This window comes from Syzygium oleosum, unplaced genomic scaffold (assembly GCF_021117445.2).
Source record: "Syzygium oleosum isolate NSW1041296 unplaced genomic scaffold, Sole_v2.1 Sole_v2.08, whole genome shotgun sequence".
Taxonomy (NCBI): domain Eukaryota; kingdom Viridiplantae; phylum Streptophyta; class Magnoliopsida; order Myrtales; family Myrtaceae; genus Syzygium; species Syzygium oleosum.
In genome coordinates this window covers 9,025,774-9,038,565 of record NW_026607492.1, presented here as the reverse complement: position 1 = coordinate 9,038,565, position 12,792 = coordinate 9,025,774, and the positions used below count along the sequence as shown (strand labels likewise).

Sequence of the window (12,792 nt, the reverse complement as noted above, 5' to 3'; positions counted from 1 at the left end):
ACCTTTCAAGATCTCTTATATTACACATAAAAATAAATGGTCAATTAATGAACTCATGAACATGTGTGTTCAAGAGGAAGAAGGGCTACTTATGGAATCGGGAGAAAGTGCTCATTTGACAACACAAGAAAAGTATAAGGAGCAAGGCAAGCAAAAGGGAAAGGGTAAGATACCTCCTCAAGCTGACATTAAAAAGGAATCCAAATGCTTCTTTTGTAAAAGGAAGGGGCATATGAAGCAGGATCGCGTCAACTTTAAGGCCTGGCTTGAGAAGAAAATCAATCCAATCTCATGTGTTTGTTATAAATCTAATATGGTTGATGTGAGTCACAACACCTGGTGGATTGATTCTAAACCTAGAATCCGCATTTCAAATTCCTTGCAGGGTTTTTAAAACCACCGGAAACTAGTGGAAAGTGAACAATGCATCTATTCAGCAAACAAGATGCATTTGCATGTGGAAGCTATTGGGACATGCATATTAGTTCTCCATAATGGTTTTGTTTTGAATATGGAAAGGACCTTTTATTTTCGTAGTTTCTCTAGAAACTTGATTTCAGTTTCAAGACTATTATCATTGGATTATTACTTTAACTTTTTAGATTCAACCTTCAGTTTATTGTTTAAATCTGAAATTGTTGAGAGTAGTATTTTGTCTGATGGTCCTTTCCGAATTAATTTACAAGACAATGAACTTTATAATGCGATACATGTTCATGATAACACTGGTATAAAACGATGTGTTGTGAATGAAGATTCATCTATGTTGTGGTACTAGAGATTGGGACATACCTCCATAGATAGAATTAAGTGATTAGTAAATGATGGAGTAGTTAGTACTTTGGATTTTACTGATTATGACACTTGCGTGGACTGTATAAAGGGAAAGTAGATTAACAAGACAAAGAAAGGTGTCAAGAGGAGTATGAAAATATTAGAAATCACACATGCAGACATTTGTAGTCCAGATATGGACTTGTACGGTCAAAAGTACTTCATCTTTTTCATAGATGATCACTTATGTTTCATGTATCTCTACTTGCTTCATAATAAGCACGAAGCGTTTAAGGTATTTAAAACCAAAGTAGAGAAATAATGCAGTAAGCAAATTAAGATCGTGAGATTAGATAGAGAAGGCGAATTCTATGGTAGATACACTGAAAATGGACAAGCACTTGGTCTATTTGCGAAGGTTGTTGAAGAGCATGGGATAGTGGCTCAATATACCATGCCTGGTTCTCTGGACCAAAATGGTGTAGAAAAAAGAGGAAACCGAACTTTATTCGACATGGTTCGGAGCATGCTTAGCAACTCCAAACTTCCGAAGTCCTCGTGGACTGAAGCTCTTAAGAGAGCAGTGTACATATTGAACCGAGTTTCGACCAAGGCTGTCTTAAGAACTCCTTTTGAGTTATTCAAAGCTTGAAAATCGAGTTTGCGACATGTACGCCTTTGGGAATGCCCGTCTGAAGTGAGAGTCTACAATCCACGGGAAAAGAAGTTAGACCCAAGGACTATAAGAGGGTATTTCATTGGATATGCCGAAAGGTCCATTGGGTACAGATTTTATTGTCCATCTCACACCACTAGGATTGTGGAATTGATAAACACTAAGTTTCTTGAAAATGACTTAATTAGTGAGAGTGATCAATTCAGGGACCTTGTTATTGATAAAGATCATTCAGATACCAACCTTCCATCTCAAGTATTAGATTGGTTGTTATTCATAACACTCCTTCAGCTCAGTTGGCTGTTGAACAACCAATCATTGAAGCTCCATAACCTGTTGATATTGATCGGGTAGATATAGTTGTTCAGCAATTGTCACATCCCGATTTTTGGGCCTGGGAAGCCGCAGGTAAATGGTAATAAATTGGGCGAATGATACGACCTGAGGGTCGGTAATGGGATTATTAATATTGTTTTGTTGCGGAAAACCTTCGAAAAATAGAGGAAACAAGTATGATGGGGGGTTGCGATTTTGGCTTCGATTAGTCAATCTTGTGCACCCCGGTTGACCTGAGTTAATTGTAGGTGCAACGAGCATTTTTTGAGGACTTAGATTGGCTTCACGTTTTGGAAAATTGTAGAATGAACTAGAAGATAAGGTTGGACCAAGTCAAATCTTCTTCCCCAAGCCATATTAATTAGCTTGGACTTTGAGGCCTCCTGTCATGATGATATGCAATAAATGAACGAAGACTTTGAGGCCCCCTTCATCATGACATGCATTAATGGTCTTGAGTGAGGAGCAAGTTGGAGTCTTATAAATAGAAAGAAGGCCATCCGGCCAAGAGGAGAGAGAGAGGGAGAGAGGGAGAGAAGCCGAGAGGGAGAGAGAGCCAATGAGGTGAAGATAAGCTTGGCCCTTCATCATTTTCCTTTGGCTTTAGTCATTAATGACATTTAATGCATGCCATCATAACATTTGACTTAGAGAACCTCTCTTATTGGCTTAGTCTAGGTTTTTCTAGGAAGTTCCAAGGGTTCTATAAATAGCAAGACACCCCCCTCTTCTCTTCTCACGCCAACACCATCCACCATCTTCCTCTCCCTTTTGTTTCTTGATTTTCTCACGTTTTGGCTTGAGAAGCCTCACGCCCTAGAAGTCCCAAACCGGCCCGTGTTTCTACTCGTTTCCGTCCAAGAGCCCACGGTTTGGCCTTCGTAGGCCTAGTCTTGGTCGGCCAAACAAGGAGAAAGCAAGAAGAAAGCCTGAAATTTCCCGAGCTCACCCGTCTCTAACCCCGTTTTGTTTGTCGTTGTGTAAGTAAATTCCCTAATATCGGGAAAGGATGTTGAGATACGTTGTGACGTGGTTTGTTTGGAATGTTTCTTGGTCGTTTGGTTGATCATAGTTCGTTCATTTTCTTAGTTTAATCATGTTTCATGTTTGATGTTGTTTTGAGATAGAACTGAGCATTGGTTGGTAAAGTGTACATGATGTGGCCATGCGTGATGTTCTCTTGTTTGAACTTTGCTATTGATCTGCCATCGATGTGGGTGCGGTAAGGCCCGACTTATGTTAACGACGATCGATATATCCCTCACTTGATATTAGTGTTTTCATTTGCTGAGTCTCCCCGACTCATCCCCCGTTGTTTCCCTTTTTCAGGTCCGTAGGATGGCATCTCCGCCAGCCCGCGCTGGCAATCCCGTGGAGCAGAGAGCCGAAATGCTCACCGTGATAGATGTCAGAGAAGACCGCGCCTATCGCCGAATCACGACGCTTGTGATGTTCGATGAGGGCCTAACGGACTTGGTGCCTCATCCGTACGTGGCGTGGTATTGCTATGCGAAAAGAGAATGGGTTGGATCCCTATGTGGGTTCAACGGTGCTTTGGCGGTGCGGGTGGGCCGGCTCCGGGATAAAGCCACGTGTGGGATGTGAGATGGCCAGGGGGACGGGACCAGGGTCGAGGTGAAGAAGCGAGGAGCGAGAAGCCGTAGTGGGTATAGGATAACCCAAGTCAAGTTTTGCTATTCATAGTCGGCTATGAAAATATGTGATAATTGCCATGACCCAAAAGAACGGGCTTGTTAAAATATGTTTGCATAAGGTTTGCTCATGATGCTACTTCTCTAAATTCCGCTGTGTGTATTGATTGTGATTGTCCCGAGATATGCTTCCGCTTGTATGTAACGAAAGATAATAATGAACGGGACGTCACATGAATAACCCCGAGGTGGGGGCGTTACAGCAAATATCAGAAACTGTTGAGCAACTAGTTGAGCAACACGCTCCTCGAGAGAATGTTGATGCAACGTTAAGAAGATTTGCTAAAATGAAGAAATAAGCAATTTCTAGGGATTATATAGGTTAATACCATGAAAATTCCCAAACTAGTACACTTGTGATAATTTTACCCCGAACTAATTTTTTGACCATCAAAAACTCCAAATTGGTATATCTGTGATAAATTTACCCTGAACTATTTTTTTGACAACCAAAAACCATACTGATACAATTGTGATAATTTTACTCCAAACTAATATTTTGACCACTAAAAACCTCAAACTAGTACACCTGTAACAATTTTACCCAAAACTAATTTTTTGACCACTAAAAACTTCAAACTAGTACATTTGTGACAAATTTATCCTCCGTTAGTATCCGTTAAATTGGATTGATATCACAAAAAATCACAAATTAGTACACTTATGACAAATAAAACCCAAATCAGTACACCCATCAACCACCACATGTAATCAAACTTAGCAATTTAATAATAAAATTTAATGGAAATTAACGGAAGGTAAATTTGTTATAGGTGTACCAGTTTGAGATTTTTGATGGTCAAAAAATTAGTTCGAGGTAAAATTATCATAAGTGTACCACTATGGGGTTTTTGGCAGTCAAAAAAATAGTTCAGGGTAAAATTGTCACAAGTAACCAGTTTGGGATTTTTTATGGTCAAAAAAATAGTTTAGAATAAATTTATTACAGGTGTGCCAGTTTGGGGTTTTTCATGGTATTAACCCTTATTACATTGTGTATCTACAAGAAACTAACTATAATGTTGGAGCTGAGAATGATCATGAAACGTTTTTACAAGCCATGAGTTGTGATGAATCAAATTTGATGTATAATGCCATGAAAGAAGAGATGATTTCTATGGCATCTAACAAAATCTGGAATTTGGTTGAGTTGTCCAATGGAGCGAAGGCCATAGGTTATAAATGAGTCTTCAAAACTAAGAAGGATTCATTGGGCAACATTGAGAGATATAAAGCTAGACTCGTTGTCAAAGGATTCACTCAAAAGAAGGGAATCAATTACACAGAGACATTTCTCTTGTATCTAAGAAAGATTCTCTTCGTATCGTTTTGGCATTGGTTGCCCATTTTGACATGGAATTGTATCAAATGGATGTGAAAATGGCGTTCCTCAATGGAGAACTAGAGGAGAAGGTTTACATGAAATAACCAGAAGGATCTCCTCTAGTAATGGTGAGCATTAGGTGTACAAGCTTAAGAAATCTATATATGGCTTAAAACAAGCATACCGCCAATGGTACTTAAGGTACCATGATGTCATCTCTTCATTTGATTTTGTAGAGAATGTCATGGATCAATATATATACCAGAAGGTCAGTAGGAGCAAAATTTGTTTTCTTGTCCTCTATGTGGCTAACATTTTACTTTCAACCAATGATATGGGATTGCTACGTAAAGTGAAACAATTTCTCTTTAAGAGTTTTGACATAAAAGATATGGTGAGGCATCTTATATATTTGGTATTAAGATCTATAGGGATAGACCTCGAGGCATTTTAGGACTATATCAAGAAATCTATATCAATAAAGTCTTAGAGAGATTTCAAATGAAAGATTGTTCACCAAGTATATCAGTTATTATGAAGGGTGACATGTTCAATTTGAACTAGTGCCTGAAGAATGATCTAGAAAGGGAACAAATGGAAAACATCACATATGCTTCTGATGTCGGAAGCTGGATGTATGCTCAGGTTTGCACTCGACCTAACATTGCTTTTGTTGTGGGAATGTTGGGAGGATATCAGAGTAATCCATGTATGGACCACTGGAGAGCTGCAAAGAAGGTGATAAGGTACCTTTAAGGTACAAAAGGTTACGTGCTTATATATAGACGAACTGACAACTTGGAAATAGTTGGTTATTCGGATTCAGACTTTGCTAGTTGCGTTGATTCTCAAAAATCAACATATGGATACTTTTTTATGTTTGATGGTGGAGCCATGTCTTGGAGGAGTGCAAAGCAGATTTTAATTGCTACTTCCACTATGGAGGCTAAGTTCGTTTCTTGTTTTGAGGCCACCTCGTATGTTGTTTGGTTGAAGAGTTTCATATTAGGGCTTAGAGTTGTGGCTTCCATTGCTAGGCCATTAAGGATACATTGTAACAATTCAGCTGCGGTTTTGATGGCTAAAAACAACAAAAGTGGTAGTCGAAGTAAGCACATCAACATCAAGTATTTATTCATAAGGGAACGCGTTAAAGAGAACAAAGTGGCTATAGATCACGTTAGCACTTAATTGATCTTAGATTATCCTTTAACTAAAGGCATACCACCAATGAATTATATGGATCACGTGGTTAGGATGGGAATTGGTCCAATCATGTAAATGTTCTTCATATGGACGAATTTGTGAAACTTTTATTCATTTCTAATGTTTTTCTCAATTCTAGTGTACACATCATTTTTGACCTAGAATAAACATAAAGTTTATTCATTAAATTATGTTCTCACGTATAGGCCAATTTGAAGAGATAAGGTGCATTGTGATACATGGAAGATAATACTCGTTCTAAGAGGACTTATTGCCGTGATTCATGTGTCTTCAGCATGAAGTTTTTATGGATTTGGTTCAAAATTTCATTTAATGAAACGTTGGGATCAAGTGGGAGAATTTTATCATACCGATCAACAACATGATCCCACATTCAGTTTACTATTGCCCACATTAATTTCATTGACATTTTATTGTCCGCATTAAGCTGCGTGATAACTATGGTGGTCGCCCAATATTAAGATAATTATATTGATGGAAGAAGTTATCTAAAGAGGCATGCCAATGGGAATATAAATAAGTCTAAACCAAACCCCTCAGTATAGAAAAACACACCATCAATGTTAAAAGGGCAATTTGCTATAAGTACCCATTCACCGATTGTTAGTACAGAATTTTTCACGTTTCCACATTCGACTCTTCAAATCGAACTTCATCAATGGCCGGAGATTAGTACAAAAATTTTCACATTTCCGCATTCGACTCTGATTATGTATGGTTTTTGTTCATCCATTAATAATCGGAATTTTCAGTCTTTCACAAATCCTCTAACAAGAAGAACTTATCATATAACCCAAACGGAAGATTTCAATGAGAATTGGAGACATGAAGATGCTCACACGTTCAAGACAACAAGATGAACCAAAGAGTTGGCTGGACGGAAAAGGAGGAAGGAGATGAACAGAGAAAAAAGTAAAAGTAAAAAAAAAGAAAGGAAAAAATCTCTCGATGAAAATCCCCCAACCATAGCTTGGAAAATGGCATTTGAGATGCATATGCTTGCTAGGCTCTTATTTGAAACTGAGATAATTACTTCAGACCCTTATTTAATATAAAGTTCACTCGGGTCCTCTTTTGAGAAAATGAGCTCACTTCAAGCCCTCATTGAGAATTTTTCCTACTCACAAGGTACATTTCAAAGAGCAAACATGACATGAAAGTTAAAGCTGAAATCAAAAGATCTTGCAAAGGGAAAAAGCATCATTCGTCTCTGGACTTTAGCAAATTGTGTAATCAAGTCCTAAACTCCTTGGTCCTTAAACTTGGCCTCTTTTATATTCATCCTTCTTTAAACCCACTGCATGAAAAATGATAACATGGACATTTTCACATTAATGGTGCATTTGTTTCATTGAAAACTACATAATAAAGGAAAATATTTTCTATGAAAAACATTTTCAAGGAAAATTGTTAAGTTTTCAATTGTTTAATTGTCGAGGGAAAGTGATTTCATTTTCGCTAGAAAGAGAAGTTGTTTTTCCTAGTCTAAGCTTGTTATTTTCGGTCCATGGAAAATATATTTCGTAAATTGATTAGTTTTTGTCATTCAAACACCAAAAAGTCAAAAAATAATTTTCCGAAAAGAGTTTCCTTCAAACAAATGGACCCTAAATCACATTTGTTTTCACCTATCCACTCAATGTGGCGTGCTACATTGCAATCTAACCTCCAACGTGGCAAATATGTTGGCAAAACAATTTGGCTTAGCTAAAAAGGGGGAAAATATTGGGGTCGCGCAAAAAAAAGGGGAAAATTAGGGTTTTGGGAAACAAATTGAAGATAAGATTAAGCAAATAGGGTTAAAGCAAAAAGATTAGGGTTTCTTTATTCAAAGGCGGTCTGCATGATGTTACTTGTAATCTGTGCGGAAATGCTTTATAATGACAGCTGTATTTTGGAAATGGTTAGACAGTAGTCAAGTGCAAGAGTGGTAAAAGTATTGTGGAATATATGCAGAAGAACATGGAGGACAAATGCAGGCTGAGTGGTGCGGCACATGATATCACTGTGGAAGAGGTTGGTCTTGCTAATGATTTGACTGGATTGATTGGTGGGGTTAAGTATTGTCAAATGTTTGACGAACATGGAGAACAAATGCAGGCTGTGAGTGGTGGGGCACATTATGTCCAGTGGAAGATGTTGCTATTGCTAATGACTTGACTGATTATTTGGTGGGTTAAGTATTGTCAAATATATGCAGAACATGGAGAACAAATGCAGGCTGTGAGTGGTGGGGCAATGACAAAATGATTCGACTGGATTGATGGGTTGGGGAGGGGGGGGGCGCAGAAGTATGTCAAATATAAGCGGAAGAGGAAGAACAAATGCGGGCTGTGAGTGGTGGGGCACATGATGTCATTGTGGAAGATGTTGGTATTGCTAACGGTTTGAATGGATTGATTGGTGGGGTAGAAGATGCTGTGATACAATATGTTATTGTAAAACTGTAAATAATGAAAGACTAGTGGAAGCAGCTCCAGAAAAGACGAAAAAAGAAAAGAAAAATAAATACAGGGAAAAGAGGGGAATTCTGTAGATTATGTGGTTCAAAATGATAAGGTAGAAGAAGACGAAAGATCACTAAAGAAACTAACCAAACAGACAGATCTTGGGCTAATACTGAAGAATTTGATGCTGCTGACTCCAACTGGAGTTTTGATACAAGTGATGAAGAGGATTCAGAGAAAGAAGAGACTGCAAGGAGGAGGAGCAGAAATTCAACCACATCCATCCCTCAATTTGCCTTGTCCATGGGTTTCAATGGACTCGAGCAATTTAAGGAAGCTTTGATGAAGCAGTTGTCGCGACCGCCCCGCGGCGGCCCTCAGGACCCCCAGAGGTTTAAGGCTAATGGATTGCTAAATCTAGGACTTAACTCGGGCTCTCCCAAGCTCATACCAACTCACGACTAAAGGTTCAAGTTATTAACATGCAAATCAATTTTATCTAGGAGTCGCCATTAATCAGTTTTGGGTGGATCGATTAGAAACCCAAATAAGGCGATGGAAGAATCGTCTTACTCCTACCAACCGAAGATTCAAATGAGTTCATAGACTTGATTACACTAGTTATCTAATTAGTACCCTTTCGGTACCTAAACACCACCTAAAGTGTTCATGCAATCTTCCTATCGATTTGTGAATCCAAGGGTTCTAATCCTAACCTGACTAGGGAAACAACAATCATTGCATTGGAAGTGCGTAAGCAATGGCCTAACATGCCTCCAATCAACCATCTGAAAGGTCGAATAAAACACGCAATTCAAACATGCAAAGTAAACAATGGGCAATCAAGCATGGCATTAATCACACAAAAAGGGCAAGAAATGGCAATTTCGAAGCCCAAATACTATTTATTGACTTTCGAAAAAATGGATTTTTCTTAATTATTTATATTTTTAATTTAAAAAAGATACTTTTTAAAATATTAAAATAATATTATTATCTATAAATGGACTCAAGTTGGATCTCCGGATTCAAACCGAGCCCGGCCCAAAAAAAGGCCGGCCCGGGTCAGCCAGAACTCGCGGACTGAGTCCGACTCGGCTCCGTAGACCCAACCGACCCTGAGGCACCTGAGGCTCGGCAAAAGGCCAAGAACAGGCATCCGGCCGGCGGTAGCCTCGACACCTCAGGCCGAGGAGCTCCCTTCATGGCTGACCAAAGTAACTGCCGGCCAAGCCTCAGCTTGGGCATCTTGCGCCCAAGCTCCAGCAGAGGCTTGGCTTACCACACCTAGCCACTTTTGGCTTCCATTCGGCCTTGCCCAGCCACCCGACGGCCACCATCAGAGCCACAGCTCCCCGGCCGATCCATAGGGGAAATCCCTCAGGCAATTCATCAAACAGGTAGGATGCATGACTGGAGCGAGGGGTTCTCTACCTTTCTCAAGGCTCAAACCAGCGCTGACAACCACAACACACAACCACAACACACTCCCTATGGTGATGCCTGGATTAGGGATGAGGACAGCATGGACCGGAGTTCACGCAAGACGGATACTTCGAGCTCCGGTTAACCTGCTCAAAAAACAAGGCAAAACAAGGGGGGCCAAGAAGTTTACCGGTTCGGCTCCGGCTAGGGGGTCGTCGGTCGGCTTGTAGGCAATGGCAAGGTTGCCTGGGACTCTCTCACGCCCTGTCTCCACTCACTCTCACTCTATTTGCTTTATGTCTCTCTCTTTTCACTCTTCTCTCTCTGTTTTTTCTTTGGAAAAAAAAGCTCCTTGGTCTCTCTCTCCTCTCCGATTTTTATACTGGCCGGCGGCGGTCTGCTTGCTCCCTCTGGGCCATTCAATGTCTGCTCTAATCTCTTTGCCCGACACTCTGGTGTGCTCATTTTTGCTTGGTTGTCCACCAGCCACCTCTGTGCTCGGCTGTGGATCGGCCACCACGACAGGGGAGAGAGGAAGGGAGAGGGAAGGAGAGAGGGAGCTGGGCCGGGCCAGTTCACTTGCAGGGGGAAGTGGGCTGGGCCCGTCTCGTGCAAAGGGAAGGGGGAAGAGAAAAAAGAAAGGGGCCCAGCCCAGGGGAAGAAAGGAGAGGGCTGGGTCGACCTGGCCACAACCCAGCCCGATTAGAATTTTTTTTTTGTATATTTTTTATTATATTTTTTTAATAAAAATATGTTCTAATTAGTTAAATTAATGCAAATATGCCTAATGTCTATATGCCATGCGACTAAATGAAAAAATGTTTTTGTTTTAGGGGTTAAAGGTACCGAAAGGGTATTAGTTATTTAATTAGTGTAACCAAGTCCCCGAACTCATTTAATCTCTGGTTCGTAGGAATAAGGTGATTCTCCCGTCACCTTACTTGGGTTTCTAATCGACCCACCCCAAACTGATTAGTGACAACTCCTAGATAAAAATCACTTGCAAGTTAAAATTCTAAACCCTAAGTCGCGATATAGTATGGGCTTAGGAGAGCCCAAGTTAAGTCCCCAATTTAGACTTAACGTGTACCAGGCGAGACCCTCGTTTTTTTTTAAAATAAAAAACGGAGGTCGATCGCGACAATAGTTATAGTAATCGTTGGTTCTACAGGCTCCACCTTGCTACAAGCACCATTTATGTCAATTACCGTGCTAGAACCCATTAACTCAAGAGTTTCTGGTTGCAACTCTACATCGAGCTAAGCACTGTCCAGATCCATATAAATACTGCTAATAACAATCCTACCTAGAAGTACTAGAGACTCGTCAAATATAACTTCTCAATTGACAACAGGTGAATTTAGCTCTAGGCACCACAACCAATAGCCCTTCTCACCTTATGCATAGCCTAGGAACATATGCTTTCTTGCTCTACCATCGAGCTTACCATCACTTACTCGAACATAACATAGGCAACCAAATATTCGTAAAACAAAATAATTGACAACGTTACTTGCTGCACTTCTTCGGGAGTCCGACATCTCATTGCAGTCGACGGGGATCTATTTACGAGGTAGCTCGTCGTACTAAGCGCATTTCCCAGGAATTTCCTAGTCATACCAGCACTAGAAAGCATTTTATGAGCCATCTCTAGTAATGCCCTCTAGTAATGTTCTGCCCATCAACTTTACAACATATTGTGGTTCACTAGCACTAGTGCACTATCTCAATATGCCTTCTTTCATGCAGAATTCGTTCAACAGTTCCGAGTAGAACTCCATGCTATTGTCAATCTACACATGCTTGATCATCTTACTAGTTTCTTATTCTATCAAAGCTTTCAACTGCTTAATGTTGACAACAATATCAAACTTGTGCTTAAGCACAAATACCTATGTATTCCTAAGTAGCCATCCATAACTATAAGCATAAATCTGACACTCTTCCTTGAAGGAAACCTTGACAGCCTGTGAACATCCAAGTGAATCAACTCTCCAATCTTCGTGGTTTCTTTGATAGTCAAACTGAACTGCACTTTCCACCATTTACCTAAGTCACAACAACTGCATACATTCAATTTATTAGCAACATAACCATATGACAAATTCCTTTCACTTAGAATTTTCAAGCTTCTCTCGCCAATGTGCTCTAAAATTGCATATGCCACAATTTAAACTCTCGAATAGATGCATTACGTCTTCATGACGAAGTCCGTTACTATCTCACCTTGAAACTCATATAGGCCATTGTGCTTCTTTTTTTTTTTTCTCTCATTATCACCAGGGCACCTCGAACAACCTTCAGAACTCCACTTTCTAAAGTATATCGATATCCAACTGAATCCAGGGCACTTTTAGGAAATTAGATTCTTCTTCAATTTGGAACATGCATCACTCCATTTAATGTCCACATGATACCATCATGCATTTAGATTTTGACTCACCAACACCCACATCATCGCACTCAGCATTTTTCCCTAACTGTACTTTACTACTATTTATGCATTGGTAAGTAGTGAATCAGTTCCAATTTGGTGTAGCGTGAAATGAACAATCATAATCCATATCCATCTGTCAAACAACGAATCCTAAATGAAAGACAAGACATAATTAGCACTATTTAAATTATATTTAGCTACAGCTGCAACATCATTAGTAGACTCAATGCTAATTCCCTTACCCTCGCCGTTCTTTAGCTTAAGGAAATCTTTTCTAAGATGCACCATCTTGCCACAACTCTAACAGACAACACCATTAGTTCTAGATCGATTATGTCTGTTCAGGTTTATACTCCTGGTAACACGAGTACTAGTTCTTCCTCTATTTTCACCTACTAAAGTAGCAGACACATGTTTACCAAATTATCTTCTAT

The 12,792-nt window shown here is 39.8% G+C and overlaps 1 long non-coding RNA gene across 1 annotated transcript; it reads right to left on the bottom strand.

The window, feature by feature from the left end:
- Positions 1 to 1,223: 1,223 nt before the first annotated feature.
- Positions 1,224 to 9,971, bottom strand: LOC130138735 (uncharacterized). The gene is made up of 3 exons (XR_008817052.1): positions 9,931 to 9,971; positions 1,694 to 1,783; positions 1,224 to 1,479 (listed from the first exon to the last, which is right to left on the bottom strand). It is a non-coding gene; the product is annotated as an uncharacterized LOC130138735 (long non-coding RNA).
- Positions 9,972 to 12,792: the final 2,821 nt, after the last annotated feature.